Consider the following 12,616-nt stretch of genomic DNA (forward strand, 5'->3'; position numbering starts at 1 on the left):
ATTCTCAAAAGAAAGGGGAGGTTTAAAAATCTCAAGCATTATGTGACTTTATTTGAAAGAATGGTACAGCTGTTTGCCTAGCAAAGGTTTTACTGAAGGGTGTGAACATAAGCACCATGTAAGAATGTAGGGCTCTCTTCTCTGGTCTAGCACCTTTAACAATCCCTCATCTGAACTAAGCAACTGTATTGTATGTTTGACTAGATTTGGATGAGATGTGACAGTGTCCTCCTCCTAAAAGAGTCTTGTGGCACGGCTTTAATAATCTTAAGAATACTTAAAGTACATCGCTACATATCTGTGGGAAAGTATTTGTCACCTTCTTGATTTCTTAGTTTCTTGCATATTTTTCACACATGTATGTTTCAGATCATCAAACAAAGTTTAATATTAGACCAATATAAACTGAGTAAATACAAAAGTTTTTAAATTAATATTTCTATTACTACGGGGAAGAAAGCCAAACCTACCTTAGCCTATGTGAAAAAGTATCACTAAACCCACCCTCAGTCTTTCATGTCACTGTGGAGGAATTTTGGCCCACCACACTGGAGTGTTTTCAAGAATGAACGACCTGTCCTCCTAAGACCCAAACTCTTCCATGGCATGCATTTTTAATTTCCCTTTGATATTTGGGCATATTGGGACCCGATGATTGTAAAAACAAAGAATTTCCAGATTTTTTACCTGATTTTTTTTCTGACAAAAATTAGATCCACATATGAGGATATTTATTTAAAATTTCGATAGAAAAGTGGCAGTATAATGTCCTCGTAAGTGGATATCAGGCCCTTGTAAAATTGAGTATTTTGGTCTAGACATCCGAAAATGTGATGTCCACATATGTGGACACCAGGTCCTAGGAGGTTAAAGTCATGTCAAAGCATCTCAACTGGACTTAAGTCTGGACTTTGACTAGGCCGTTCCAAAACCTTTTTGTTTTTTCAAGCCATTCCATGGACTTTTGGGTGTGTTTCAGATCATTGTCCTGCTACATAATCCATGTGTGCTTGAGCTTCAGGGCATGAACTGATGACCAGACATTCTCCTTCAGAGTTTTCTGGTAGACAGCAAAATTCATGTTTCCATCAGTTACAGAGAGTCGCCCAGGCCCTGAAACAACAAAGCAGCCCCAGACCGTCACACGGCCACCACTGTGTTTTACTGCTGGTATGATGTTCTTTTTATGGAATTCTGTGTTAGTTTTATACCACATGTAACAAAACCCATCTAAAGGTTCATTACATCTCTGTGGTAGTTGATTTTTGTTGTAAGTAATCTGCATGGATACTGCTCTACTACTACTAGAGTCAAAACCTTGCAAAAACAAGCATACCCGACAACTGCAATGCCAAATCTGTACGGGTTACCTGAAACAAAGAGTGACGTCTGGTCCCTGTGCTTGCTGTCTTGCACATCTCAACAACTGTGTATGATTTGTGTTAGTTTGGAGTGGATCAATAAAACCTGCATTATCTTCTTGCTGTATCTTTAATAAGATAGCAGTTCAGCCTCTCCTGATGCGACCTTCTTCCACGAGCTTCTTTCTTTTCTTTTCTTTTTACATTGAGGTTAACCTTCCTTACAAGCTGCTTCCGCAGAAAAGGACACAATTCAGACCTCAGTGAAAGCAGTGGCATGTTTTATTCACTACAGAAGACGAGGTTGGCGATGATCTGAGTAGACCTGCGAACCTGCACAGGAATTTATCAGAGGAGGAGCAGCTCTGCTGATAAAAAATAATCTAAACATTCATCTCTCCAGTTTTGTCTATTACATTTTAATTGCAACCAGGAGCTCTACTGTTTTATGGTATCTCAGTTTTCTGTGAATTTTTAATGACACAGATGGAACAGGTTAAAAAAGATAATAGATCCAAGTAAAAGACATTATTTTTGCAGATGAATATTGTATTTATATGTTTGTTTGGGTTTTTTAAAAATATTTCTTCACACTACAATGAATTGGAAGAATACATATTTATATATGGAAAGATGTAGTGCAGTTATAAGTGTGCTGCTGTTTGGTGTTGCTGCAAGGGAGGAGATTAAAGGTGTCTGATATAAGTGTTTATTTAAAATCAGATATTTTGATAAAGGCATTAAGTTACTCTCCTTTTATCTTTGTGACAGATGGCTGAATCTCCCTGAGCCTGGCTCTGACAGTGGGTTCTTCCTTTTAAAAGGGATTTTTTCCTTCCCGCTTTCGCCAAATCCTGCTCATAAGGGATCGTCTGATTGGGTTTTCAGGCACTAGGCTATATAAATAAAACTGAATTAAATTAAAACCTGTTTGAAAAATAAAATCATCAAATTGTATTAGAATCAAATACAGTGCACTAGTTTGCTTAGAAATTAAAGGTGCATTCTGTAATTCAATCCAAGACATGTTATCTAACCGAAAACTGTCAAATGGACTGACAGGCTATTAAATCATCATTTATTATTATCATTAATATAATATAATCAAAAATTTAGGTCAAAAATCTCAGTGCTAACAAGCTAATGTTAAGAATGTGTAATAGTTTTGGAAATGTGCATTACTGGCTGAACTCATGACACCTTGACACTGCCCATGCAGTGTTTCAACTGCACTATAGTCCACAGCCAGTCTAAATAAAGTGTTTTTTGCTCCCTGTTCCCAGAAGGTACCATCCAGCAGCCATGGCAGAGATTTTGAGTTAGGCTAAAAGCTGTCATCATTTTCCTAACTAGATGTGAAGAGGCTGGCTGGGTAACACCAGCTGGCCACCTTGGCAGCTAGAGGACAGTCTCATCTTGGCAAGCCCTTTGGGAATGGTTTTGAGTTCTCCATACCCTTTTGACATGTGATGTAATTCCTTTCGAAAGGCACATTTTGCTTCATAGCACTTTTAAAAAAAATTTGTTGTAGCTTTCATTCCAAAATAAATTGCAAATATATCTATTGGACTGTGCAGTACAAAAGATATATTTGCTTTTTGTAAAGTTCAAACCTATAATTTTGGCATAGTCATGAAATAATGATCATGGTTATCTTAGACATGTGTTACTATGGCAGTAACACAAAAATACAATTGAGGCTGATGAGAATGACATTAGCTTTGCAGGGATTTGGACTTAAACCAGCTATTGGACAAATGCTAGCTGAAATGTTACCCTGTGGTAGTGGGGGGTGGGGTTGCTTGGTTTATGCCAATCCATCCAACAGCTGCTGAGACATTTTATTCAAAATGTTAAAAAAAAAAGGACTCAAGGTGGCGCTAGAGGAAAAGTAGTTGTCAAAGTCAAAAGATTGAGCTAGTTGTTGTTGAGAGATTTGAGTTTGGATCAAAGAGGCGTACAGCCACGTTTGTAGCATGGCTTCAAACAGGGACAAAAAGTAAAGCCCACACAGCGGACTCTCACACCTGCACACTGCTACACCAGCACCAGCTCTGCTTACCTGCTCTGCATACTGATAGCACAATTTGGCTAAGATGCATCACGTGTCTTCCACTATGTAACAGAGAACCCACTATGTGTTATTCCTACTTGGCAAAGAAAAAGTGTGAGGTCAAAATGCACGTATAAGAAGTGTCTAAAAATGTGCTTGTTTAGTTTTCAACAAACCTAAAATGGATAACTGGAGAGTTTGTGGGTCTTATGAGGATGATGATGATGCACATGCTCATCACTACCACATAAATGCAAAAGCCTGTGATCAAATGTGGTCAGTCTGTATCACAGCCATGCAAATAGGGTCTGTAGATCAAATTTTCAAAACACATATACGTGTGCATCTGTAAGTTCCTGAATGGGCCTTTATGGCGACGAATGTTTAGCTACGATAAATCTTTTTGTCATTGTTGTGTTTGTATCTGTATCTTTGTATCAGTTTCTGTCTCCCTGTCATGTGACTGTGTGTCAGTGTGTTGGACACACTCTGTGTTCACTTTGGATGCCATTTTCAAAAGCCTCTCAAAAAACCGCACGGCTACATAATCACAAGTCTTACCACCATCCTGTGCTTTCAGTCCAAGTCACATGGGTTCATATATTTAGTCTGTGTGTGTGTGTGTGTGTCTGTATGCTCCCTCCTTCAGCATCGTGCTTTACACGCGCATACATGCTTATCGTGACACCTGCGAGAGGCTTCTCAGTACCAGCACATTCTCCCGCTGATGGACACCGAGCAGCTCCACTGGAGCAGACAAGTGCCTTGCTTAAGGGGACTTCAATTTTTAGATTAGGTCAGATGAAACTTTAATGATCCCTGTGGAGATGTCAGTTCATTAGAGCAGCAGAGGCTGGGCTACAGATAAGAATAGCTCAGATGGAGTGTAGTGCAGAAATAGATTGCATACTTGCGGTGATACAGCAAACACATGAATAAATACATACTTACAAGGGAAACATGCATTGCAGGAAAAGTAACATCGTGGCAACATAAATGCATTATTAAATAAATTGATTCTATTTAGTGATATTTTGTGCTTCTGCTTCTTCAAGCGTCGTGGTCTGACATTTTGGTTGTGACGTGTAGATAATCTGAACATCCAAAGTAATTTCTTGTTCAATGAAGCAAACGATGCATATGAGAACAATGTGTGCGAGATTTAGTTTGCTGCTGATGCCGCTGACTGTGGCATTTAGAAATGGCTTACAGTTGACTGAACAAAGAAATGCTAGACAAAGAGGAACAGAGGCAAAAAATAAAGAGACAAACTGAATGAAAGGCAGACGAATATAGACAGACCCAGAGATGGAAGGGATATACAGCACTCAATTCAACTGGGTTACAAACTTTTTCCAGTCTCCTTTTGTGTTCAAACTCCCTCTAGGAAAGGCTTTGTCCTGATTTGGCATGTGTCTCTGTGCATGTATTATAGTCTTTACAGATAATTTAACAAAGCGGCTGGGGTTGGTCTCTGCTGGCTGGGATGCAGAGTGGGGTGAAATATGTTAAGGAGGCATCAGTGAGGCCTTTTATGATGTGAGTTTTTGCTTCATGGTGAGCGAAACCGAGCGGGATGTAGTGCCATCGCTGCCTGGGCTGTTGATTGATTTCTGAGTTGAAGGTGAAACCTCTCTGCTCCAGCAAGAATTTGAACCCTGGTCTGTCAGTGTTTGCACAGAGTTTTTACCATTCTGCTTTCCACCCTTATCTAACCAGTAGCTTACAGGCTGAGGAAGGCACCTGCTACGTTTCGTTGTCTCACTGAACAGGTCACTGGTGACATGCAAGGCTTTTCAGTTGGGATGCTCACCTTAAACCTGTAGCTGTTCACTGATTTGGTGGTTCAAGCTTGAAAACTATGAGTGTGTGAGCGAACAAGACGGACGGGCCAAGCATGTCCTGTCAAGGCCAAAGTTCAGGCTGTAGAGCAGTGCCTTGTATGAACCACTAAAAGAAACAGTTTCCTCTGCCTCTTTGGTTGCTTCAGTCCAAGCTACAACCTCTGAAACTGAAAAACTACAGCAAAACTAAGCTCTCTTTAGCCACTGACAGTGGCTTCAAAAGTTTGTCAATCCCCATAAACACACACAAAAACTTTACAGCTGACACAAAAAGCCATTTTGATTTCTATGGATATTTCTCCTTTTCATAAAAAAAACACATATGGGGTATACCAGCACATCATAAGGCTGACAAGTGTGTCAGCACCAGCAGTTGTAGCTGGTCATTGTCTTTTAGGCTGCACGTTTATGAATCAGAGTCACTGAACTGAACCGCTCAGCCATGTTTGTAGTGTTGGTGCCTTTTGGAATCATGGAATTATGTGGCAAATAACATTGTTTATAGTGCAGTTTAACCTAACCAAGAAGTCTTTGCGACACTTTTGGTAGATACAATTCTAGTATTTTATTAGTTTGTCATATAGCACTAATTACTGCTGTAATATTATTATTGTGCTGCCTTTTTCTAACATATGCACCCATACAGATCATTCAGGTCAAGTGAATTTCATTTATATGGTGGCATTTGACAACAATCAAACGAAGCGGGTTGACCGCGGGTTTTGACTCATCTTGCCACCGCCTTCAAGCTGGAAAGAACCCATGTGAAAGTATTGTGGTTAAGTTAAATTCAATTTATTAACCTATCTTTAAGGTGCAGTGTAACAGGCAATGATGTGCATTTAATGTGACTCTGTTAATTTGAGCTTCCATGAAATGAATGTCTTTATTCATACTTTATTTTGCAAATTTATTTGAGAATTAGGCCATTTAATTAAGATAGATTTTATGTTTTTGGTTGTAAAGATCCGGATGGAGATTTTTTTTTTATTCTGTATTTCTATTTTTCAGTTTTATTTTTCAAGACTTGGTTTATTGCCTTTTTCTTTGTAACTTGGCCTACTTTTTTAAGTTTTGTTAATATTTACATTTCTCTCTGCCTGTCTAGAACCGGCCCAGGCTGCCACACATTTTCATTCCAAAGGCCATGTAGATGCTAGCCATGTAAACTTAGCACGGACCTCAACCTCACTGAACACTTGTGGAATCAGCTTGGGCGTGATGTTCATGCAAGAGTGACCAACACATCCACATTGGCTGACTTGTCATGACATTGTCGACAAATACTGATTGAAGACTGGGATGTCATCCCACAGCAGTGTGCAACAAACGCTGGTGACCAGTGAGGAGCAGGTGCCAGGCTTTTGTGGCCCTGTGTGGTTCTTCAACATACCACTGTGCCCTCTGTTTGTTAATGAATTAATAGTAAAATTGCCATTTCATTTCAATCATCCAATCCAACAAACCACACCAAACAAGAGTCAATATTAGAATAAGCAGTTTTCAAGTGAAGCTCTTGTCTCACGTGCATCTTTTTTTAGTTTGTACCACTTAGCATCTCCAACACCACACTATTAACCCATCCACTCACACATCCTCACTACTAATAACACTGACTTTTTCTTTGTTTTATGTTGCTTTCATGTTTTTGAAGTATTTCAAGTATTTTTTTTTACCTTTTCCCTGCATCTCACTCTTTTTCGCCACGGTTTCTGAGCCAGGTCGAGACAGTTTAAACAAACAGCTTATTAAAAATGTTTCCTGACTCTGACTGAAAGCTGTTTTTGATAGTGCTCTGTTTTTACACTCCAGCTCACACAGGTATATGAAGTTTGGCTAATTAGACTTCTCCCCAGGAAAACGTAGCCGTGCAAAACAGCTGCACCAGCAAATGAGGAGCTTATTGATATGAGACAGCTCTCTGCAATTCACTTGCCTTTTAGAGATGTTCTCTTCTTGTTTTCCAATACTGTGAGTGAACGATCCCTTCAGTATTAACTATTGGCATTTTAAAGCTGGCTTATTAGCACACCTCAGTTTACATTTGAGACATACGCTTACTGTATAAAATCTAATACAGGAGAATATATTTTAAGAGCACTGTGGGCAAAGGTTTATTCTAGAAATTATGCAGTCATGCAGAATCCATGGGAGCAATATTGGTTTATTATGCTTTCACAAAAGACTTTGTTGTTAATGATTAGGTCAAAGGACCAAACCATGGAAAACATGGAAAACAATGGAAATAATCCATTTTAGTCTCTCTCTGTAACTTTGAAGTATTTTTAAAAATGTATTGTTTGTTAATTAATGAATTTATTTATTAGGTCTGTGACCTACACAATGTGGGGCAAGTGGTTTTAATACAGTCAGAAAGCCAGTTTATTTTCCCTTAAATGGACCCACATAATCAGCCATGTACCACAGGTCTGCAAGCTGGCTGTAGTTAGCCATTACTTAAAAAGCCATCTCTTGACCCAGCGGTTTTAGCTAATTACGGGTCAATCTCCAACCTTCCTTTCATATCAAAAAAATGATTTGAAGAGTTTCAGTCATGTTTCAGAGCTCATCCCAGCACAGAAACAGCTTTAGTGAAGGTTACAAATGATCTTCTTGTGGCCTCTGACAGTGGACTCATCTCTGTGCTTGTCCTGCTAGACCTCAGTGCAGCGTTCTATACTGTTGACCATAATATCCTATTACATCGATTAGAGCACGCTGTAGGTATTACAGGTACTGTGCTGCAGTGGTTTGTTCATGTAAATGGAGAGTCCTCTTCACACACTAAGGTCAACTATGGTGTTGCACAGGGTTCAGTGCTAGGACCAATTCTGTTTACATTATACATGCTTCCCCTAGGCAGTATCATCAGAAGGCATAGCATACATTTTCACTGCTATGCAGATGACACCCATCTAATTGGTGTGTGTTATCTGGCTTCTATCCATGAAGCCAGATAACACACACCAATTAGTTAAACTGCAGGAATGTCTTAAAGACATAAAGACCTGGATGGCCGCTAACTTTCTGCTTCTTAATTCAGATAAAACTGAGGTTATTGTACTCGGCCCTGAAAATCTTAGAAATATAGTATCTAACCAGATTCTTACTCTGGATGGCATTACCTTGGCCTCCAGTAACACTGTCAGGAACCTTGGTGTGATTTTTGACCAAGACGTGTCCTTCAATGCACATATTAAATAAATATGTAAGACAGCTTTCTTCTTTGTGCAACATCTCTAAAATTAGAAATATCCTGTCTCAGAGTGATGCTGAAAAACTAGTTCATGCATTTATTACTTCCAGGCTGGACTACTGTAATTCATTATTATCAGGATGTCCTAAAAACTCGCTGAAAAGCCTTCAGTTAATCCAAAATTCTGCAGCAGGAGTACTGACAGGGACTAGAAAGAGAGAGCAGATTTCTCCTGTTTGGGCTTCCCTTCATTGGCTTCCTGTTAAATCCAGAATTGAATTCAAAATCCTCCTCCTCACATACAAGGTCTTAAATAATCAGGCCCCATCTTATCTTAATGACCCCATTAGTGCTCTCGCACTGCAGGCTTCCTTGTTGTTCCTACAATGGCATCTGTGTAAACAACTGAACAATATGAATGTACAATTTTACAGATTAGGAAACCAAAATATACTTTATAAACCCTTACTTTGTTGTGCTGCAGCTTTACCATCTATAATTTAATCATCTTTCCAATTTTTCTATAACCAAGGCAGCATTGACCTTGTTGTTTTCCACTGGAAGTTCTTAAGTTATGGAAAATATGTTTTGTTTACTTTAATGAAAACAGTTAAACTTTTCTACAGTTGCAGCTTGTTGGGACTAATACCTTTCAGGCTTCAGGGTGCCAGTGGGAAAATTGTTTAAAGACATTTATTGAAATGCATAGAAAAATAAAAACCAGTGTGAAATACATGGCAGTCTCTGGGGCTGTCTTCTACCCCCAAAATAGCCAACTCTTTAAATCAAGACACAAATGTGTAATAAGTGTCTTCGGCCTATTTAACAGAATAAAATGTGACCTTTTCTAGTGAAATATACTGTTAAAAGACAAAAGTACCTGCAGTAACATAAGTGAGACATGCTTGTCTCTTCCAGCTGCTGCTGCCTTTCCGTGGAACTTATCATCTCCATGTTGTAGTTCCTCTCATCACCAGTGGGTGTCGCTGGGGACTCTGGTACTCAAGCCGTCTGTCCGTCTGTCTAGCAAGGATAGGGTGATGTTGTGTTGTGAACTGAGAGAGAGAGAGAGAGAGAGAGAGAGAGAGAGAGCACCTCTGCCGCTTTCCTTGCCTTCTCTCCTGTGCGCAGTGCTCCGGCCCGGCCGCTCCTTCCTTCCTTCCTCATTTCCTCCCCACAGCTGGCTGTCTCCTCTCTCGGATGCTGGTTGTGCCTTCTCCTTTCGCACTACCGCCGAGCAGGACCAAATACTTCGGAGGGGTGGAATGACTGACTACCTGTTTTGCATGGTCTGAATTTCGGGAAATTCGCACGTCGGAAAGGAGGGGAGTCAAGAGGGAAAAAAGGAGGCTCTCCATCCTCCCCGAGGGAATTTATTTTACAGTAAGCAGGCGCAATGTCATTCCAGAGTCCTCTTTCCGCTCGTCTCACACCTCCCATTTGTGCAAATGCCTAGAATTTTTTTTGTTTGTTGCCAGAGCATGGCAGCGTGCTGGGAATATGGCTGCATGTTTTATTGTGTGTGTGTGTGTGTGTCGAAGTGTGTGCCAGATGTTTGGTGGGGTTTTTTTTTTCTTTTTTGTGTCAGTTTATTCCGAGGCGTGGTGTGGATCGCGCGCGCGTGTGTGTGTCTGTTTTGCTTTTGGCATGATGCGATAAAGGGCTGTGGTGCGCTTGCATTGCTCGTGGAATGAAAATGGAACCCCCATATTTCAGCTTCACTCGCCGTCCATCCATCAGGCCGGGGAGTGTGGGGGTCGGAGGAGGGAGGGGGCTGGCTGATGTGAAAATGGTATTAGGCTACTTTCAGGCTGACCTAAATATGAGCGATGTTCTCGTGATTATCACGGGTGTCAGCGGCACATCGTGCGCCGGCTGCACCGTCTTTGTGTTGTCTTTGCAGAGCGATGCGTGTGGACGCTCCGTATTGTAGTTTCCCTCAGCCATCACTGAGGCATGAGGACGGATGAAGAGCACCTTGCTGCCTGCGTGCTCCATGTTGAGCACTAAAAGCACCACCACCGCCACAGTGTGTTTTCTCGATCAGCCCCAGGCTGTTTCTCCAGCTCTCAACTGTGGAGTAATTAATGTCATTCATCACGTTGTCGCCCCCCCCCCCCCCCCCCCCCCCCAAAAAAAAAAATAAAAATCTATGTTTTTCACCAGCTAACATCATAATGTTTGCTCCTGTCAGTTGTCTGTGGATTTCTGCTCTATGACCTGGCAGAAAGTGGGGTTTCCCACTGCCGGCTGAATTAGCCCCCACACAGCCTACCAGTACATCTCCAGCCACCATGGGCTGCATAGCCGTTTAGATCCCTAATCTAGGGCTAATTCCTGTGTTTTCTCTTATGGACTATAGGGCTTTCGCTCACTGATCCCCCTTGAAACTGAGAAGCTGGCTAGCCTCAATATAAGAAGTTTAATGTGATGGACATTAGGGGGTTAACCGGCAGAGCAGATAATGTAGGACAGGGAAATGTAACTTGTTGTCAGCAGGCTTATATCATTTTGGCAGTCATTGGTTCATGATGAGGAAGTGAGATATTGAGAAGGTGCAGAGGAAAAAAATCACCATTAGTTAGTAACAGTTATGTTTCCTGTCGGTGAACTATTCATCATGACACCGAACGAATGGAAAGGCTGACACTTTTGGCACTTGTACCAAGTGAAGTTATTTAGCCAATGTTTCTGTTAATGTTAGCATGTAAATGACTGTAAACCAGAGGAGTTACTATGTCATCTTTGAGTTACATTTGGATGATTTGAGAACAGCAATAATGTTACTTTTTTCTAAATAGGGACTGCAAAGGGTGTGGCAAAAAATACATGACAAAAATACACTTACATCATCCAGTTTTTGTTTGCAGGTCTGACGTCATTACCTGTTGAAAAATAAAAATAATTATTTGTGAAATTTAGATTTTTAAATGAGCATTTTTATGATACACTATAGAGTGTGTTTTCAGCTGCACCAAACAGAACAACGTGTTGTCTGCAGCTGCATTTACCTTTAAGATTATGCTAAATTACAAGATTAATTGTTGGAGTTATGACAGTAAAAATGTAGAGTAGCACATGTCTGTGGGAAGTACTTTAAAGGGAAACAAACTTTGTTTGGAAACCATTTTTGGTTTGGAAAAGAAGTGCATTTTCTGATGACCTGTTACCTCTCAGTGGGCCCAGTCCACCAATACACAAGTCCATTCTAATAATAACAGTTTTCTAACCGTAACCACAAGCCACAACTAGTAATTAGTAAACTTCAAATAGTTGAAAGACTGGAAAAGGGGGGAAACTGCTAGCTGGATTATGCAAATCTAACATGATCTGCCTCACCTGTGCACTGAAAACCCTTAAATTAACCTTGTAAAAAACTGAGGTTTAAGCAGCCTTTTGGGGGGAATTTTTTAATGGCCAGCTGCAGTGACTATTGAGGTCAATTCAGTTTTAGTTATACAGCACCTGGTCACAACAACAGTTGCCTCAAGGAACTTTTAATTGTAAGGTAAAGACCCTATAAAAACAAAGAGAAAATCCCATTAATCAGTTGATTCCCCTTTGACCAAACACTTGGCAACAGTGGGAAGGAAAAACTCCCTTTTAAAAGGAAGAAACCTCAAGCACTTTTATTTTGAAAGTTCACTTGCTGTGAAGTACTTCTTCCCTATGGTCCAACCTACTCCATCCAACCTTCCAACTTCTTAGACTACAACTGGTGTCTAAGAAGTTCTTATCTGAGTTTGTACTGTAGTAGTTATTTAGTGGTTTTTAATCAAAGCTACAGAGAACAAGGATTAATATCGAGAGCTGCAGTTTGTAATGGTGGAGTGCGAGGTCATCTGCAGAATGAGAGACTTGCTAAAGATTGTATTACTTATGTATTGACTGTCAGAAAGTACTTTGCAAAAATATTTGCAAAAAATTGTCTTGCACCTTGCATCTCCTGCAAGAGTACAACCTGGCCAGGTCACCAGCTGCAGGGAGCCAAGATGATAAAAAAGTTCCATTTCAAACATCTAGCAACATTTCATACTGATCTCATGACCCCTCGGGGGGTCCCAACATCCAGGTTTGGAACCAGTGACTTACCAGAAGTGACCTCGTAAAGCTTTATAGATATCATTATCATGTTGCAGCTCTGGTATGAGCATGATTACAG

The 12,616-nt window shown here is 40.4% G+C and overlaps 1 protein-coding gene across 5 annotated transcripts in view; it reads left to right on the top strand.

The window, feature by feature from the left end:
• The first annotated feature begins 9,583 nt into the window (after positions 1-9,583).
• Positions 9,584-12,616, top strand: part of ctnnd2b (catenin (cadherin-associated protein), delta 2b) — a 232,199-nt gene continuing 229,166 nt past the window's right edge. For 2 of the 5 annotated variants that reach the window (XM_085388030.1, XM_085388031.1), the window contains exon 1: positions 9,584-9,837. The gene's annotated coding sequence lies outside the window, so the exon portion shown is untranslated. The remainder of the gene's footprint in view (positions 9,838-12,616) is intronic. The other 3 variants (XM_085388028.1, XM_085388038.1, XM_085388039.1) reach the window with 2 other exon arrangements.

The sequence above is a fragment of the Rhamphochromis longiceps genome, linkage group LG18 (assembly GCF_057381845.1).
Source record: "Rhamphochromis longiceps isolate RC_006_pf linkage group LG18, R_longiceps_female_GT1.1, whole genome shotgun sequence".
Taxonomy (NCBI): Eukaryota; Metazoa; Chordata; class Actinopteri; order Cichliformes; family Cichlidae; genus Rhamphochromis; species Rhamphochromis longiceps.